This window comes from Rattus norvegicus, chromosome 16 (assembly GCF_021556685.1).
Source record: "Rattus norvegicus strain SHRSP/BbbUtx chromosome 16, alternate assembly SHRSP_T2T, whole genome shotgun sequence".
NCBI classification, from domain to species: domain Eukaryota; kingdom Metazoa; phylum Chordata; class Mammalia; order Rodentia; family Muridae; genus Rattus; species Rattus norvegicus.
Window position 1 is genome coordinate 52,140,334 of NC_141549.1, and position 20,091 is coordinate 52,160,424.

The 20,091-nt window shown below is 46.4% G+C and overlaps 1 protein-coding gene, 1 long non-coding RNA gene and 1 pseudogene across 1 annotated transcript; 2 read left to right on the forward strand and 1 right to left on the reverse strand.

Moving 5' to 3' along the window:
* Nucleotides 1-20,091, forward strand: part of Erich1 (glutamate-rich 1) — a gene marked incomplete at its 5' end in the record, with an annotated part of 52,793,804 nt that overhangs the window by 21,269,774 nt on the left and 31,503,939 nt on the right.
* On the reverse strand, nucleotides 8,972-12,503 carry LOC148000556 (uncharacterized). The gene is made up of 4 exons (XR_015640315.1): nucleotides 12,242-12,503; nucleotides 11,655-11,789; nucleotides 10,281-10,490; nucleotides 8,972-9,562 (listed from the first exon to the last, which is right to left on the reverse strand). It is a non-coding gene; the product is annotated as an uncharacterized LOC148000556 (long non-coding RNA).
* Nucleotides 16,501-16,891, forward strand: Mif-ps4 (macrophage migration inhibitory factor, pseudogene 4; annotated as a pseudogene).

A 20,091-nucleotide genomic window follows, 5' to 3' on the forward strand; every position in this document is an offset into this window, starting at 1 on the left:
CGCTACCAACTGAGCTATATCCCTCACTTTGTTGTTGGTTTTTCCATTTTTCTTTTTTCCAGACAGAATCTGTATGTAGCCCAGGTTATCCCTTTTCTCATTTTTTCTCTTTTGCACACATGTGATACCTGCCTATATATATAGGCACATACGGTGGCAAGACCTCCATCCATTCTTTACCAGATAGATAGATAAATAGATAGATAGATAGATAGATAGATAGATAGATAGATAGATAGATAGATACCTCACCCAAAGCCTGAAAGGTCTAATAATGTCTGCTTTAAAGTCATATCTAGTGAACTTTCTGTTTATGAGGAGAGCAGTCTGTGGAGGCTCAGAGGAGAAAGATAATTGCCCACACTAGAAAAATGCTATGAGTTAGGAAGGGACAGGAAATATCCCCAGAGACCCGAGCTGGCTATGGGTCTAAGAGAATGCTCCTTCCTGCTGTTAGTAAGCAGACTGACCTCAAACCTGACTATGTCAGGTCCTATCCTCTCACACAGAGCACGCCGGGTCCTATCTTGTCACATAGACTCAAGTCCTAGAAAAAACAGAACCAGTACCTCAGTCCTTCACAAACTCTGAAGGACCACACAAGGCGCATCCCACTGAAGACCTATGAGCCTGAGTCCTACTGTACAGTACGGAGGGCCCCACCTCTGCTCCTGCCTGGCCAGCATCTGAGGTGACCAGAGACAAATAGGGGCAGCTGTACCTCAGCCGGTGCCACAAACGAACCTTAGATTAAAGGCTCCAGAAGTCCACAAAGCTGACCCAGACAAAACACTCCAGTGTCACTCCACTGTGACAGGCAGCATGAATTACCCTCTAAAACACAGTGGTAATGATGCTGTCCCCTAGGGAAGACAAGGGAAATACATTGTTTCCGGAGTGGGGAGGGGAGGGGACGCCATTTTCCCCCCTCAGGAGAGCCATGGGAAGATGGTGAACTTGGAAGTCAGACCCTGGCACACACTATTCACCTCAGGAGCCCTTGGGAGAGGAAATAAACACCCTAACTATGTGTCCTCATCTATGAAGCGAGGCCTGTCCTGACGGAGTGCAGGAGCTTAACAGAGCTCATCTGGCACCGGCCTCTTTCGTCCCTTCACGATACAGTGGAGAGATTCTTCAACGAGCACAGTGAGAAATAGCTCCTGAAGGGAAGAACGAAACACGAAAACAAACTGAAAAGCCACATCCACAGAACTCATGACATCCTGTGCTTGTTGGGCACGTCTCTTTCTAACTCTTATCAAATGTGAAATACTTGGTGCTCTTTCCGTACAGAAACCTGCCGCCCAGTGCTGTCCAGAATAGGCCCCTTGGGTGACTGTGATGGTCTTTCAAACACCACAGCAGAATGTACTGGAGCTGAATTCAGGGGTTCTGGCCTGGGTGGCAGAAACCAGAGTGCAGAGAACAGAGAGTCCCAGATATCTGCACACTTGAAGAAGAGTGTAAACAAACCAGTTCCTCCAGAAGTAAAGCGTCAACATTTTCTCAGTGTTTCCCCCCCCTCCATTGCCAAATCAAATGTATATTGTTTGTTTATCTGTGCTTCTGTTTGTATACGGTCCAAGCTAACCCTGAACCGATGACTGCCCAAGCTGGTCAGGAACTCGCACTGGCTTCAAACGTACAATCCTCCTGCCTCAGCCTTCCCTAGTGCTGGGATTCAGGTAAGTCCACCTTGCCAGGCTAAGGCTATACTTTTATTTTTAATCTATGCATTAAATATTTATTTATGTATTGTTTGCTGGCTTGTTTACATGTACACATGAAGTCAGAGAGCAACTTACGGCTCTTTCCACCAAGAGTTCCCAGGGATTGTACTCGGGTCATCATCATTGGCAATAAGCTCACAAGCAAAGAAGTGTGGACGAGGGGTAAACTGTGGGACGTGCTCTGACACTACAGCTCCCACAGTGGGGATTTTTTCCCTCTGTTTGGTGGGGGAGAGGAGGTTGCAAGGGTGGAGGTTAGTGGGATTTGGGTGCATGTTGTGATATTCACAAAGAACCAATAAAATATTTTTTAAAGGATTGACAATAAGCATCCTTAGTCACTGAGCTGTCTCTCCAGTCCATGATACATTTTTAATTAGTCATTATGAATGTACTTACTGTCCTTTCGGGTCACGATTATATTCCAGGTGTTTGAAGGGTCTCTTGACTTTTTTCCCCCCTCTCTCTTTTTCCATTTTAATGAAAACAATTTATCCACAGTTCCTGGTCCCATGTCCCCGTGGAGAATATTTGTGCTTTTCAGGATGGAGTTTACCCCCAGCCTCTGAGGAGCCTCAGCTCAGCTGTTCCTAAGCAGGTTACCGATGTCTTTGAGCCAATGCAAATCTCCTTCAGCTCTGTTGAGACAGACAAGGTCGTTTTTCTTGATGTTTCACTTTCTTGTAGGGCATCTTTGGCTTGATGGCTTTATTCAAGGTTTCCCAAACAGAACGGATGACTGCTTTGTTTTTGGTACTGGTCCTTGGTCACCTACCCCTTAATCTTCATATTCCTACTTTTTGTGGAAGTTAAGCTCCCTCATCCGTGGAAGGCAGAGTCTTCACTCTCCGTGTGAAGCAGGTACTGTGTATTAACGCAGAGACATTTTCATTTAGAACCTGTCACCGTGTAGTCTCTTTGACCTGCGAGAGATTGGGTTGCTAGAAAGATCTGTCAGGCTCTGTTGTTTCTTCTTGCAGTTGTTTTATTTTGGTTTTATTCTCTGTGTGTTTCTCTGTCTCTCTGGGGGGAAAAAAGCTTTATTAAGTATAACATAATAAAACCCCGTTCAATGCTTCTAGGATATTCCCAGAGTTAGACAACCATGAATTTTAGAAAAATGTCACCACTCCAAAAATAAAGTACTCACACATTAGAGTTATTGTTATCCTCCATTTCCTCCCTTACAACCCTAGGGAAGCCACCTGTCCCAGCATACTTCCCATTGCTCTCGGTAAGCAGCATGAACAAAGGCAATCTGGAGAGGAAAGGGCTTCCTTACGTTAGAGCAGCTTATAGCCCATCAGCAGGGGAAGCCTGTCACTCAAGCAGGCTGGGACACAGGCAGAACTGAAGCCGGGGCCATGGAGGAATGCTGTTCACTCCCTTAAATTCAGTTGTAATGCAGAAGGACCCACCCAGGGATGACACTTCCCTCACTAGGTTGAGCTCTTCCTTCTCAATCATTAATCAAGGAAATACCCCTAGACTTGCCTACCGGCCAAGCTAATGGAGGCGTCTTCTCAATTGAGTTTCCTGCTTCCAAGACGAGCCTGGACATCTTCCCATCCTAACCAGCTCACCACCAATCCCATGTCTCCTGTAGAGTCACTTGCCTTGAATGTTTTATAGAAAAGGAATTACATATAACATGTAGAATTTTGCTTTGATTTCTTTTTATGTGATATACTTTCAAAGTTCATCCATTGTATGTATAGTATACATAAACATTTCATTCTTCTCCACAGTCTAATAGCATTTTGTGGACATATCACATTTCCCTAACCCACTCATTGATGGCTATTTGGGTACTCATTGGGGCTGTCGTATACAAACTTGCTGTGCGTACTCACACACAACGTTTTGTAGAGACCGAGGAGTGGATTTGCTAGGTTAGTTTTGGGGAATCGTACTTCTCTGAAATCGTATGAGGTCATTTTCATCCATTGCTCACGAAATTCTTCTAGATCTTTAAGAAAGGATCGAGAAGAGTTTAGGAAATCTTTGCTTAGCTGTGGCAGCAAATTAAGTCCGGATATTTCGATGATTCAACGTGTTCAACGTTTATTTCTCCCCTGCCTGCCAACAGGAAGTCACTGGTTCGCACGAGGCTTCTCCCAGTGGTGATTTTAAGACGACAGAGCATCTGCTTCTGCAAACACCCAGGCATAGCTTTCCTTCCCACGAGTGAGAAGCAATCTCATTCTTCCAACTCCGACGCGAGTGGGACTGGAGCCCCAGACTGTGTCTAGATGAGCAAGCCACTTCCCGAAGCAACTCCGCGGCATGATAAAGATAATGCGAGTTGAAAACGTCACTGGTCAGCTGACTGCCTGCCCCGTGTGGGTTCACTGGTCAGCTGACTGCCTGCCCCGTGTGGGTTCCGTAAAGGCCTTACGAATTCGGGGAAACTCTGCAGAGGAGTAAGGAGGACCTATGCCGGGAGTGCAGTGCGGATGGGAAGGGGGATTTTGATCTTTCCCATATGTCTTCTGCTTACACAGGAATTGTTCCTGTGTCCAACTGAATGCTGACACACAAACAAGAACTGTTAAATGGGGTGCATCTGTGAGCTCGGGACCACTCCTCTTGTCCAAAATGCCCCGTCTGTATATTCCCTGACACCATAACTCCTGCCCCTATCTTTGCATTTGGGAAGTTCTCTAATTGGTCTTCTCTAGTGACAATACAGGTCCCTTCCTCTTCTCAGTGGGACTGTGAATCAAAGGAATCCCCTGCTTCTAACCACGGGGTGGACATTTGTCCCACAGTAGTTCAGATTGACCCTTCTCCCTGGAATTTGAACCCAAAGTAAGGTGACACAAAAATAGACACACTCAGAGGTCAGGGTCCTGAAGAGATATTGTCCAGTCCTTTCTGCCTCTGACATCTTAAAATGCTGCGGTCCCCATTTTCTGGAGCCCAGGGCCTTAGCTTTGACTCTGTGAGTTGCCCCAGATCCTTACAAAAAAGCTCTGCTTAATTAAGTCCGCGTTGGCCTCCTGTACTTGCAACAAAGAATCCTAACTAATACTCCACCTAAGGCAGGAACCCGAGAATCCTCCTAACGCCTCTTTGATCTTCTACCTTAGACTCTACAACCGGGGCAGCTTTCAGATCTGTCTCCTTTCTCAGTAACTCCATTGCTATAGATCGGGTTCTTGCCATTATCCGCCTGAACTTCAAGAGATCTTCTTCACACTATTTCTCTGTTCCCATAGAAACTTTTCTAAAGCACAAATGCAGGTTTTAGGCATCATAATGGCAGCAACGGTGCAGGGGAATTACGTGCTCACGTATTTGCTGGTGGACTGTAGATCTGTCCCAACCACTTTCAAAGGCAGTTTGAACACCGTGTCAAGAACCATTACAAACACAATACTGTCTTTGACTCAACACCATTCGCTTGCAAGATTTCTTTTCCACGAAAGAAACAGACTCACAAAGATTTATATCTGAAAATGTTCTCTGAAATATTCATCTGTTCATTCACTCAGTAAGCATTGAATGCCTGGTCTATGCCAGTACTCAAAATAACAGAATTATTGGGGGCACAAAATAAATGTGTAGTTAGAGAGAAGAGATTAAATCAATAGTTATGGTGGCATGGTATGAGTATGTCGCCATTAAATGCCACATTTTAGAGGAATATTTAATGGTACTAGGGGAATATTCAATGGTACTGGGAAATTTACACTAAGGGGTAAAGGGGACAATTTCAGTAAGTATATAATATATAAACTCAGTTAAAATGAAGAAATGTTAAACATGCACACACACACACATACACCCCAAAATATTAACAATGGTCAACTCCAGCAATGAGATGGACATTTAAAAAAAAAAAAACTTTGTTTCTTGTGGTTATGTCAGGCTCACATAAATTTTCAGAATGAGTTCCTCCCAAATTATAGTGTCCTTAGTCATATTAGCAACATTTATTTTACCACAAGTGAAATATATACATGTTTAAATATATATACATACATATGTGTGTATACATATATGTGTGTGTATATATTCAAAGGTTCCTGGGACTGGAACACTGAGAGATTTTGGACATGAAATTTATGTGAGTCAGAGGAGGCTACAGTGACAAAATGACACTCAGGTGTAGGTGTATTGCTCTGGATACCCTCGGTACTCATCAAGTTGTCCAGGCAAAATAAGTCACAACAGCTAGTACAAGTGTCTCATCTCTGAAAATCCCCGCTATGCCCACTCTATCCTGTGGTAAGTTATTGTAGCCCAAACTGTGAATCCATATCTCACTTTTGTCCAGTGGTAAGTCTTTGGTTATGTATGGATTTTCCCTATAGCATGTACCTTCAGGAGAGAGGCAATGAATTATCCCTCACCCCCACCCTGCATTCTGCCAGACATAGAAATGCCCAATGAGATAAACACTTGATTATATCAACAAGACCTGGTACGTTTTTAAAATTTTTTATTATATATATTTCTTTACTTACATTTCAAGTGTTATTCCCCTTCCCAGTTTCCTGTCCATAAGCCCCCATCCCCTCTCCTCCCCCTCCCCCATATGGGTATTTTCCCTATACGTCCCCCTTACTGCGCCCCCACCCATATTCCCCTGCACTGGGGGTCCAACTTTGGCAGGACCAAGGGCTTCCCCTTCCACTGGTGCCCCAACAAGGCTAGTCTCTGCTACATATGCATTTGGAGCCCTGGGTCAGTTCATGTATAGTCTTTCCATAGTGGTTTAGTCCCTGGAAGCTCTGGTTGGTTGGCATTGTTGTTTTTATGGGGTTGCAAGCTCCTTCAACTCTTTCAATCCTTCCTCTAATTCCCCCAAAGGGGGTCCTGTTCTCATTCAGTGGTTTGCTGCTAGCATTGACCTCTGTATTGGACATGCTCTGGGTATGTCTCTCAGGAGAGATCTATATCTGGTTCCTTTCAGCATGCATTTTTTAGCTTCATCAATCTTATCTAGTTTTGGTGACTGTATATGTATGTATGTATGTGTGTATATATATATATATATATATATATATATATATATATATATATATATATATATATGGTCCACATGTGGGTCAGGTTCTGAATGGCCGTACCTTGAGTCGCTGCTCTAAACTTTGCTTCCATATCCCCTCCTATGGAGAGAACCAAGTATGAATTAAAACTCAAGTCTCCCATTCAGCAGTTACACAGGAATTGGCAAGGTTTCAAATCCTTCCACGGCCTCTTCTCTCATCCGTGAATGGGATGACAGTGATGTCGCTTGCCTGCTAGGATTAATTTGGGAATCTAATAAGGATAAGAATATGTAAAATGCCTGGCGCTTGGCTTACGGTGGGAATGTCATTAACTCACATACAGCAGTGTTGTATAATATTGGGGGTGGAGAGCAGTTCACAGAAGAGATGTCACTGAAGATTTGTCCCTAGTCACTTAAAATCCAGCTGAGGCCTAGAGCAGAGCACATTCTCAATGCAAGTGTTCCCGTCCCGGTTCTCACTCATACTGAGTCTCTCTGAGGCCCAGAGCATACTTGTTTCATGCAGCACAGAGTAGGGCGTGTTCACTGTACCGCAGAACCCACTGGGTACCAAGGGTCCACAGAGTACCAGACAGGCTCATTTCAAGAGAAGAACGGAAGAAAAGATCTCAACTCGAGGCTGGGAGGAGTGTGTACCCTGAGTAACAGGAAGACATTTGCTTCAGATAAATCCTTAGCCAGTACGACTACATTTCGGGATTCGAGGAAGACAGTGCTTTCCGAGATGTCCCCTAGTTTCCACGCAGGCTCTGTGAGCACCAGTATTGCTTGATCTCTGTGAAATGTTCTGACGTACCTGACTCTTCTCTCAGGTACTGCAAGACATTCTGTGACATCCACGCAGCTCTGGCCAGGGTCACACATGCACGTGTATGTTGAGAGGCAGGACATCACGGGAACAGCAATAAGCTCTAGGGAAGTTTTCATTCATTACCCACTTATTCCTGTTCACCCATCCTGTGTGGTGTCTGCAGACTGGGAGATGCCATCCCGTCTGATGTCCCTGAGAAAGTGTGAGACTCCTAGTAAAACTCTCAGTGTCTTTATTTCCCTGTTGCTGTGATAAAATATTCTGACGGATGAACTGAAGGGAGAAAGGCTTTATTTCAGTTCACGGTTTCAAGGGAGGGATATCGTCCTTCCTTGTAGGGAAGAAATGATACCATTCAGGCAGGGAAGGTGGTGGTTACTCTGTATCCACATTCAGGATGCAGAGTGTGAATGGAAGTGGGGCTTGGCTACAAAGCCTCAAAGCCCATGCCTACCTTCCTTCCTTCAGAGAGGCTCTTCGTCTTAAAGGTTCCACAACATCCCACAACAGCTCCACCAGTTTGAAGACCACATACTCAAGCACGCAACACTCACGCACCTCACAGGGGCTTTTCCCATTCAAACCACTTCTGGGGTATATGTTGACATTATGTCAAACTGCTTGCTCATTCTACCAGGTCAGGTCCTCAAAGTCAACTCTTGCCAGTCCCTCAACAGTGGGAGAGCCTTTTCTGGTTGCTACAGATACACACTGTTGGCACGTATAGTAGTGTCTGATGCTGTTATCATTCCTCCCTGGTCTAGAAAGAGGCCACTATTAGGGATTCCCTTTACTGTGGAGGTGACAGAGACAGCTCCGCTAGAGCCACCAGTCAGGTAGCCATAGCAACAAAGGTGGGGGCCAGGTACTATGACTTCCCAAGTCTTGTCTAGGTGCCTGATCCACTTGCCTCCTACCTACCTGCTCTAGCCTGAAACTGACGTTGGCTATCCTTACTGACCTCTGATCTGCTAAGCGCATCCCTGTGCCCACGCCCCAATCAGCACATGTTCTTGGAGACGCATCTTGAATTTTCTTTCTTGCCTGTTTGTCCTGGAAACCAGTAAGAGTTTAGTAATAATGGGAAAGGACAGTGTGGCCATGGTGTCTGTAAGGACTGGTCTGGCCTATTCTGAAATTTAAATTTGGTTTTAAGTCATAAAAGGGCAATAAAAACCTTCCACTCAATGAGGAAAAGGATCCCATCCGGGGGCCTAATCCCTGCCCCGTTCTGCCCGGCTTCCCTCCTTCATTACGCTTGTATAATACAGTATGGTTTCTATTGAGTGTTTCCCTCCTGTTTTTACACTTATTCTTGCTTCGCTGACTTTATTATCGCCAGAATTTTGCCGCATTTTTTTTACACAGTCATAAATACTATTCAATTCAACAAATGCATACAAATGGTTTCCATTAGAATTTTAATCTACTCTCCAAATGAAAGAAAAGCTTAATATAAATCTTTTTAAATTACCAGAACATAAATTCAGACAGGGACAGCTCCACCTAGACGACGCACATGGGGTCACATCCTGCTGTCCTCGCTCATAAATTAATTGAGGTCTCTCGCCGCTGTAAACGAACAGTGCATTCCAGAAAGATCATATCTGTCAAGATTGCAGATTGCTTTCCCTCCGACTTTGTAAAAGTCACAGCTTACAATACCTTCATTATGCCGAGGAGAATGGCTGTCTCCCCAACTGGAAAGAAATAGGTGTTTTGTTCTGTTGGACCAAGATTTACAGAATGCAATTTTCCTCCATGCAGGAGATATGACAAACCTACTGGAAAAAAAATGTCATTTCACAACTTCTTTCATTTCAGCACCTTTTTTTTTTTAACCGTGAGATGCAGATTCTCTCCCCTGTGTGAATGGGCCACAGTGACATTTAATGGCTAAGTGAGGTAGTCACCAGTGAGTGAAGGTATCCTTCCAAGGGGCTAAGCTGCAAAGAGTTCACGTCCCCTTCTTCTGCTTGCTGGCTGGGAAGGTACCTGCCACAGAGTGAATCCTTGAGTCCTGGGATTGACTTGAACATGAGAACTCACATTGTCTTGACAATCCTTTGAGAACAGCTGAGGTAGCCTTAGTTTCCCACATGCTTTCTGAATCCCACCAGCCCAGTCTGCCTGCTCTGCCCTTGGCCAGCCAAGGCACATTCTCTCAGGAGGACAACGGAAGGGCAGAGTTGGGGTTAGATATTTTTTTCCCTGCTTCTCGTGTCATAACCTAATGCTGTGTAGCAGAACTCCTGCATATTAAATCCTTTTAGCAACTGGGAAGGGGGTGGTGTGATGTGTGGAGGAAGGGCCCCTTATGTAAATGTGTGATGGCTGACATGACCCCACTGAGAAGAAAGGGCAAGATTAACGGAGAGACCAGGGGTCAGCAAACCCCAGGAAATGTCACTCTGTGCAGCCGCTTCCCTCTCCTTGAGGCAAGAGCCACCGTTCTGGGCTCTTCGCCTACAGCTGTCCCATCCCAGATCTGTCACCACTTGGTCTCTGGGCTTTGGTTAGTGAGAAACCTGAGGAGTGAGAAGTGGGTCAGGAACTCTGCTTTGGGGTCTGGGAGCATCTGGGAGCTTTGCACAGCAGAGAGGAAGCAGGCAGCAAGGACAAAAGAGGAGCTCTCTCCCACCGTTGGGCAAGGCTGGTCCCAGGTCACAACAACTACCCTGCAGAAAGGCTTCTCACCGGGGCGGCTGCTTACCTGTACTGGGCAGGAAGGGCAGGATGAAGTCCTGGAGGGGTGGGGTTCCCATAGGCTGGTGAGATTTCTGCACGTCTTTCTACAAACGATGATCTCCATCCACAGAAAGCAGTGTAATAGCCTCTTTGCCTTACTGAGTGGTGCCGGCTGCTGGTGTGATTCTTTCTTCATTCTTAGCCCGTTTGCTTCCATTAGCAGCAATCCCAAAGCCTGAAAACTCCAACCACTAAGTGATAATAGAAAGACTGCTCTGCCACAGATTCTCGGGAGCACAGGGTCCAAAACGGGTTGGGTCCTGTGCATAGCCATGAGCATTCGTGTTTTATCCACGAGGGACAGGGGAGCAGAGGGGCATCCTCACAGCAGGTCTGCAGGGCCCTGGGGAGCTGGTCCTGAGAAAGATGTTCCTGAGACTCTGAGAGCAGAGGTGGGAAGGGAGGGGAGGGGAAGGGAGAGAGGGAGAGGGGAGTGCACGGGGTGGGGGGGTGGGGGGTGGGGGGAGAGAGATGCATGAGCAGAAGACGTGAGGGTTAGAGTGCAGAAAGCCTGGTATATGTCCGTTGGATACTTGGTTGGGGGAAGGACATGCCATAAACTGAAGTGCATCCCCCACTCCTCTGTCACCAATAGGTGAAGCCTCAGCGTGATGGTAGTTGCAGAGAAATCCTAAGAAGGTCACTGGGGGTAAATGAAGTCCCAAGGGAATAGCCGTCATGATGAGGTTAGTGACAATTATGTTTGAATCTGAAATGCCCCTCATAGACTCATGCTGTGAGTGCCAATGGCTCAGCCCGGGGTGCTGTTTTGGGAGGCCAGGTGTCCTGGCTGGTCTGTGTGTCAGCTTGATGCAAGCAAGCTGGAGTTATCACAGAGAAAGGAGCTTCCCTTGAGGAAACGTCTCTAGGAGACCCAGATGTAAGATATTTTCTCAACTAGTGATCAAGGGGGGAGGACCCAGCCCATTGTGGCTGGTGCCATCCCTGGGCTGGTGGTCCTGGGTTCTATAAGAAAGCAAGCTGAGCAAGCCAGGGGAAGCAAGCCAGTAAGTAACATCCCTCCATGGCCTCTGCATCAGCTCCTGCCTCCAAGTTCCTGTCCTGTGTGAGTTCCTGTCCTGACTTCCTTTGGTGATGAACAGCAATGTGGAAGTGTGAGCTGAATAAACCCTTTCCTCCCCAGCTTGCTTCTTGGTCCTGATGTTTGTGCAGGAATAGGAACCCTGATTAAGACAGTGTGGAACTGGCCCTTCTCTTTCCATCCTGTAAAAACCCAAACTCAGCCCATTAAGTAACTCTCATCCTCTCCAATCTCCCCAGTCCACACGCCTTCCACCTCCTTTGCAAACCTCTTAAGTGGAATCAGAAAATACTTAACCTCCAGGAGCTGCTTCTTCTATTCAGTGTGATGTTCCCCAGATTCTCCGTTACTGCAGAAGGTGGGAATTCTTTCTTTTAAAGACCGAATAATATTCCATCGCAAGTATATGCCACAGTTTGCTTATCCAGCCATCTGTGGAAAACACTTCTGTGACTTCTGACTCTTTGTTATTGTGAATGACACTGTCACGAGCCTGGGCGTGAGATGGCTGGTTTATAAAGGCCAGGCATCATAACATTATATCCCTTATCTGTGTCCGCACTCCATTTAGCACCTCCTAAGTTCTCTCTCACCAACTCCCACCCTTCAGCAGTAACCTCCTACAACTGGGTCAGGAGTATTTCTGGCTTTTTTTTTTTTTTTCTTAACTGCTTGTCCACATGTTCTAGACAAGTTTCTAAGCTCTAACGTTCTCTAATAGCAACAACTGTGGAAGGCCGGCCACCCTCGACACAGAGAACTCTGGAAGTCTAAATAACAAGACTGGCATTTCTAGAGCCTGCGATCCTCCCCCGCTAGCTGGCCAGTGCTCCTCTGAAAGTGGAAACCTGCCAACCCACAGCCCAGGGACACTGACAACTCACTTGGCCGGTGAGCAACGTCACAGCTGTGTCCAAGAGAGGAGAGGCAGGAGGAGCGAGGTAACAGGCAGGAAGCCCACTCCGGGACAATGAGGCTCTTAAGAGTCCTGACTGAGCAGCGGGCGAAATTGAAACATCATCCCAGTGCCGCGGAATGATTGCACTGAGGCGTACTGGCAAAACATCAGACAGCAGGTAACGCGGCTGCCTGCTCCGGGAGGCTCCAGCTGACTTCCTAATTGGGCCAAAGCTCCTCCAGTGTTCTGGAGTCCACTGGCATCAGCACCAGTGGCTAAAACACTAATCCTTGAATCAATTAACCACGTTGCCAAGGCAGCATCCCATCCTTCCCCGAAGCCACGGGACTTACTCTTGTGATCAGTAGTAGCTTTGAGACCCACATTCAAGGCTGTGACCCCAGGTAGCTCAGAGCCTGCCTATACTCCTACTAAAAACCTGGCAGCTTCTGCTCTCAGTCCATTTTGTTCTTCTTCGCTTAGACCCTGACAGTTGATGCTTAACCAAGGAGTTTGATGACAGGAAATATTCATCCACCTTAATCCTTTCTGCATGCGCACACCATTCACCAAGAATCTGGGGCGGGGGGCGGAAACATTTCTGAATCCTCTACCTCCTGCTCTCCCCTCCATTGTTTGAAATATAAGTAGTTACTTAATTAAATAAATGATGTTCCAATGGGCAGCGAAAGGGATGAATTGCCTTCGCTGTTGATTGGTTGGACTGGGTGATTTTGAGAAAGGGTCTCACTAGTTCAGAGTGACCCGGAACTCAGGGTCTTCCCCGGTCAGCATCCAGAGTGCTGGGATCACAGGTGACAATTTTTTTAATACCACTTTGCATTCCCAGCCTTGCTTGTCCTTGGATGTGACAGGGGGCTTCTTCAGTCACCACCCCACAGGTAGAGTGGGAAGAAGAGTGGAGAGCTAGTGGTTATTAATCCTGCTACCTGTGGGAGTTAACGAAAGTCAAGAGTACCCCCTACCCTCCCTTGGAAGGTGTCACTGGCGGAAGGTCTGGACTCCCTGAACTGTTCCTCTTCTGTTTCCTTCTCTTTTAATAACACACAAGAATCAAGGTCACAAAAACGTGCAGGCAACACACTCCCAGTATGGAGTTTCCTCTAAGTAACACTTTTCTGATTCATTTTATTAAGAAATTATTAAATCACTGATCCATTTGAACTCTCATTAATAGATATTAAATGTTGCTTGTTATAAAAATGCTAATAAATCATTACTTTTTTGTTGTTAGCTCTTAAAAAAAACCCTAACCTCCAAATGACTAACAAATTAAATTTAAATCATTAAGTCTGATATTCCTAGAGAGGGATCACAGAGGGTGGTACATTGGAGAACCTGTTTTTATTTTGATTGGTTTTAAAAACAAAGAGCCCGTGCTGACTCCTGGCTAGCGCCTCCCTGGCTCCTTTCCAGCTGGCAGTGAGCATCTGTGGAGCAGCTGACAGGGCAGGGGCTGCAGTCTGGAGGGTGGAGGATACCTGGGCTGCAGTCTGGAGGGTGGAGGATGCCTGGGCTGCAGTCTGGAGGGTGGAGGATACCTGGGCTGCAGTCTGGAGGGTGAAGGATGCCTGGGCTGCAGTCTGGAGGGTGGAGGATACCTGGGCTGCAGTCTGGAGGGTGGAGGATACCTGGGCTGCAGTCTGGAGGGTGGAGGATACCTGGGCTGCAGTCTGGAGGGTGAAGGATGCCTGGGCTGCAGTCTGGAGGATGGAGGATGGGCTGCTTGTCTATGACCTCAGCTCTAACCAGTTGAGCTAACCAGCACAGACATGTGCAGCTCAAGTGTTTCTTACTCCCTCTTCCAGGATTGCCACTGGTAATTAAAAGCTTCCCCACTACTTCTTCCCCACTTGTCTTCTTCCAAGGGACAGGAGGTGTGTCTTCCAGTTTTAATTCGAACTCAGGACCCAGCATTGCAGCAGTTTGCCTGGGACTGCTTGAATATTTCATGCTTTTGAAATACGGTCTGTAACCTGACATAGGGCCCCTCTTCTTATGCACTGGAACCCAGGAGCACTAACAAGAAGGGTCTATGCTACTCTTATTTGTGAGTCAGTAATAGACTGTCTCATTTATTCAGATGCAGCAAACCTCAATGGCCCAGTATATATCAAGTTGCTCTAATTTTTCCCCCTTTTCTAAAGCAGCGATATTAATCACACTTTGTATATTGACCATAATACAGGAGATAGATCTACAGAGGAGAATAAACTGTGTTAGTCAGATTTCCATCACTGTAACAAGATCGCTGCAAGCGTAAGAACCAACCTAAGATGAGCAAAGGTGGCTTGGGGCGATGGCTCCACAGTTTGCCAAGCAGGCGTGAGGACCAGGGTTCAGATCCCTGAAACCCATCTGAGGCAGGGCGAAGCAGCCTCTCTCTGAAAGCCCAGTGAGATGGGAGGTGGAAACAGGAGAAGCTCTGGAAGCCCATAGGCCAGCTAGCCTGGAGTTCACAGGGTTGAATAACAAGAAATTCTGTTTCTAGGGAAGAGACTTTGACTAATCTGAGGTTGTCTTCTGACCTCCATGGGCAGGTGCCACATGCACACCTGCACATTCATATGTGCGCACTGGCGCACACACACACACACACACACACACACACACACACACATACACACATATACACACACATACACACATACACACATATATACACACACATACACACACATACATACATACACACATACACACACATACACACACATACACACATACACACATACACACATACATACATACACACACATACATATACACATATACACACATACACACACATACACACATACACACACATACATACACATACACACACATACACTCACACATACACGTACACACATATACACACACATACAAACATATACACTCACACACATATACACACATACACACACACACACAGACTCACAGACTTACTTTTTTTTTTCAAGACCTGGCTTTCCTAGAACTCACTCTGTAGACCAGGCTGGCCTCAAACTCAATGATTCACCTGTCTCTATTTCCTGAGTGCTGGGATTAAAGGAGTGTGCCACCACTGCCCGGCAGATTTTTTTTTTTAAGAGAAAATATTTATTTTGCTCACTCCCTAGTTTTTAGTCTATGGTTAGCTGGCCCCAAAGTAAAGAAGAGGAAGGAGCTTATGTCATGGTCACCAAAATGCAAGGAGAAGAAGGAAGGTCTAAAGTTCTACCTTCCTCCCATGAGGCCCCACTTCTACCTCCTAATAGCATTGTGGGTTAAGGAATCTATCCCAGCTACAGATATGCCTAAATAGAAAGGGGTGACGTCAGTAATCAGTGGGTATTTCCAACGTGCCTTTTGGGCTGGAAGTACTGCCATCTGAGGTGCCCTGCACAGCTCTACAGACACTTTCACATCTACATCAGCAGAACTTTTTCCAGTATCATGTGCTGGCCATTGGCACGGATGCAACAGAAAAGGGAGGTGAAAGAGAACGCTGCTGCGTGCATCTGAGAGACCAGTCAGACTCAATCCTAGAGAACCTGACTTAAAGTTAAACTCGAGTTAAAGAACAAGCCTACATCTCCAGGTTGTCTCCGACAGGCTGGCAGCTAGCATTCCAGGTTATTCCCAAACAATCCTCGCCTCCGGGTTACTGTCTCTAACAAGTCTGCCCCTGGCGCTTCACTTCCTAACAAGCACCGATCAGGAGGAAAGCAGAAGTTAAGTTTATGGTTTGGCTCCAGCACCAGCAAATGATTTTAAAGGACAACAAAATCCCATAACAGATCTCAAATCAGATGTGTGCCAGGCTAGAAACCCCCTTGTTTACTTATCTCTGTAAATGCTTGCTTGAAACTGGGCTCAGAGCTCGACTTTCTTGTCCTGCTGTGTCAGGGTTGGTGGGGAGCCCAAGCTCAAGCTTAAAAAGACCCTAGTGTGATTGCATGGGAATCGGCTCCTTTGTGGTCTTATGGGGCTCTCCAACAGGCACTGAGCATAAGAAACCAAAAGCGGTGGCATGGATTCTTAATTGTTGCCACCAGGGAAAAAAAGAATCTCCCTAAGATGTTAAGTCTCGGTTGTGATGTCATTGGCTTTTGATCACTTTCTGGAATGAAATGAGAAACATGAATAAAGCTCTTCTGTTGGATGCCAAGTACAAAGGCTGTCTTCAAGAAAAGCATTGTGGGGTCACATCGCACTTTGCACCGTCCTCCGGCCGTCGCTCGCAGTCTCTCTGTCACCATGCCTATATTCATCGTGAACACCAAAGTTCCCCGCGCCTCCGTGCCAGAGGGGTTTCTCTCCGAGCTCACCCAGCAGCTAGCGCAGGTCACCAGCAAGCCGGCACAGTACATCACAGTGCACGTGGTCCCGGACCAGCTCATGACTTTTACCAGCACGAACGACCCCTGCGCCCTCTGCAGCCTGCTACAGCATCGACAAGATCGGTGGTGCCCAGAACCGCAACTACAGCAAGCTGCTGCGCGGCCTGCTGTCCGATCGCCTGCACATCAGCCTGGACCGGGTCTACATCAACTAATATGACATGAACGCAGCCAACGTGGGCTGGAACGGTTCCACCTTCGCTTGAGCCCGGGCCTCACTTACCTGCACCGTTGTTCTTTGAGCCTTGCTGCACACAGTGTTCTGTGTTTATTCACCCAGAATGATGGCCACCTTCCGGTCCGGAGAAATAAATGGTTTGAAACCCCCCCCCCCCCCCCAAAAAAAAAGCAAAAAAAAAAAAAAGCATTGTGGAGTTGTTTGAGTTACAAGCTAAACTAGCCAATCATGTTCTGATGTGCTTGCTGGTGATATTTGAAAAGTGATTCGTTTTAAAACATCAAACAATGGGATGGATTAATACTTGAATAATCCATGTAGCTTGGACCAGTATTTTCCAAACCATCAACACACTTTATAATGCCATTCATATGAAAAGCACCAGTTAAAAATACAGGGCTGGTGAAATGGCTCAGTGGACTAATCTAATAATTGCCAAGCCTGATGACCCGAGTCCAATCTCCAGGATCCACATTGCAGAAGAGAACTCTGACAAGTTCTCCTGTGACTTCTGCACATAATAAAACATTAAAAAAATTATATATATAATGGAGTCAATATAAATAAGGCAGTATGAAGTGTTCACTGATGTAACTTGCAAATTTCACTATGAAACTGCTTACACATTTGTGATATGGTATCAAAGAATAGCCACACTTTTCAAACTACAGACAATATGTGACTGGTATTTCTCTATACTATGTTACTATAATTAAAAGCTGGGTGATTTATAAAGGAAAGATTTGTTTAGCTCAATTCTGATAGCTGTAAAGTTCAAACAGTATAGTACCTACATCTAGTAAGTGCCCCCAATATAACATAAGAAGAAAAAGAAAACCAGCCACTTGTAGAAGCCCAGAGACAAGCTTGCTCTGTAACAGTCTTCTCTCTCAAGAAGTACGTCGCTCACAGGAGACCTATCCCACTCTGGAGTCCAGGATTCATTGTTTGCAAGGATGGTGATACCCAAGTCTTGTTGTTTCCCACCAGACCATGCTTCATGGGGATCTACCACCTGAACAGATGACAATGAAGACCAAGCGTCTAGCATGTGGACTTTTGGGATACAAACCATATCCCTTAATTTCAGCCCAAACACCATGCCATGGTAGAAATCCAACTGGTTTCTATTAAGCCAGACTGTCAGGTGACTTTTCCTGATAAGACGTAAACAATTATCTGTTCACCTCAGATAGGGCACCAATGGGAAATCACAGAAAAGAATTCACCTAAGTCTAGTTTGGTGTCCCTATGCGTTTATTTGGGTTACTTATGGGCTTATAGAAGAGGAGTAACTTGTAAGAGTCAAAGGCAGAGGCATCGTTGTAAAACCTACCCAACTCATGATGGTGTCCCCTGAGCTCCCCATACAACTTATAGGCAACTCCAAAGGCTGGAAAGACTCTCTCCCTAGCAGTTGTTATTGCTTAGGTAGCACTGGGGCAAGGGGGTGTGGTGATGTGAGTCTTGTAATTTCCTGAACTTCCTCCACCTTGTGTATGAGCTTTTCTCCTCCCTCCAAGAAGCACTATTTAAGTACAGAGGAAACAGCCATACAACACAGACAATTTTTAAAAACTATGAAAATGTAAGGCAATGTTTCTCTTTATACTAAATATCTTTGGTCCTTCTGGAGGATTCAACAGTCCTTTTTCATAAAAACACACTAGTTGTGTTAGCAGGAAGAAAGGATTGCCACTGTTATCTGGAATGAATTAAAACACTTAAAATTTAAATTTTTAATGGACCGCACACCAACATCTCTAATCTATGCAAACAAAAGTCCACTGGTATTTTCAATAATTTTTAAGACTGTAAAGGGACCAGGAGACTAAAAGTTTGAAAACTGCTGATTGCAAGGGATTTGAGCAGAAGGGAACTGAAGCAGTTCTCTGAAGAATCGACAGCCCCGTGGGAATGGCCTATATTAAAGAGGCTAAAGAGACAAGATAACAAAGGCTGCCGAGCCCTAAATGAGCTGGACTTTAAAATCACTACAAAGAAAATTATTTGAGTTCTCTGCACCCAAATCCCGTGGGAGGGAGAGCTAAACCTTTGGAGAGGCAGACAAGCCTGGGAAACCAGAAGTGACTGCTCCCTGCACACACATCTCGGACGCCAGAGGGAAAAGCCAAAGTCCATCTGGAACCCTGGTGCACTGAAGCTCCCGGAAGGGGCAGCACAGGTCTTCCTGGTTGCTGCCGCTGCAGAGAGCCCCTGGGCAGCACCCCACGAGCGAACCTGAGCCTCGGGACCACAGGTAAGACCAAATTTTCTGCTGCAAGAAAGCTGCCTGGTGAGCTTGGGACACAGGAAAGCAGAATTTCTCTAGGACCGGGCACGTTCTGTGTTTACCGGAAGTCCCACACCCGCGGATCCCGGCCCGCAGCAGCTCTCTGCTCCCAGACCCGGTGAGAGAGAGACCCAACCGCCTGGTCAGGTGGGCACTCCTGAGGCTGCAGAGCGGAAGAGACCACCAACTCTGCTCACCCCTGCCCACATCCCTGGCCCAAGAGGAAACTGTATAAGGCCTCTGGGCTCCCGTGGGGAAGGGCCCAGGAGCGGCAGGACACCTGCCAGAGACACCGCCGGAACCTGAAAGAAACAGACCGGAAAAACAGTTCTCTGCACCCAAATCCCGTGGGAGGGAGAGCTAAACCTTCAGAGAGGCAGACAAGCCTGGGAAACCAGAAGTGACTGCTCCCTGCACACACATCTCGGACGCCAGAGGAAAAAGCCAAAGACCATCTGGAACCCTGGTGCACTGAAGTTCCCGGAAGGGGCGGCACAGGTCTTCCTGGTTGCTGCCGCTGCAGAGAGCCCGTGGGCAGCACCCCACGAGCGAACCTGAGCCTCGGGACCAGAGGTAAGACCAAATTTTCTGCTGCAAGAAAGCTGCCTGGTGAACTCAAGACACAGGCCCACAGGAACAGCTGAAGACCTGTAGAGAGGAAAAACTACACGCCAGAAAGCAGAACACTCTGTCCCCATAACTGACTGAAAGAGAGGAAAACAGGTCTACAGCACTCCTGTCACACAGGCTTATAGGACAGTCTAGCCACTGTCAGAAATAGCAGAACAAAGTAACACTAGAGATAATCTGATGGCGAGTTGCAAGCGCAGGAACCCAAGCAACAGAAACCAAGACTACATGGCACCATCGGAGCCCAATTCTCCCATCAAAACAAACATGGAATATCCAAACACACCAGAAAAGCAAGATCTATTTTCAAAATCATATTTGATCATGATGCTGGAGGACTTCAAGAA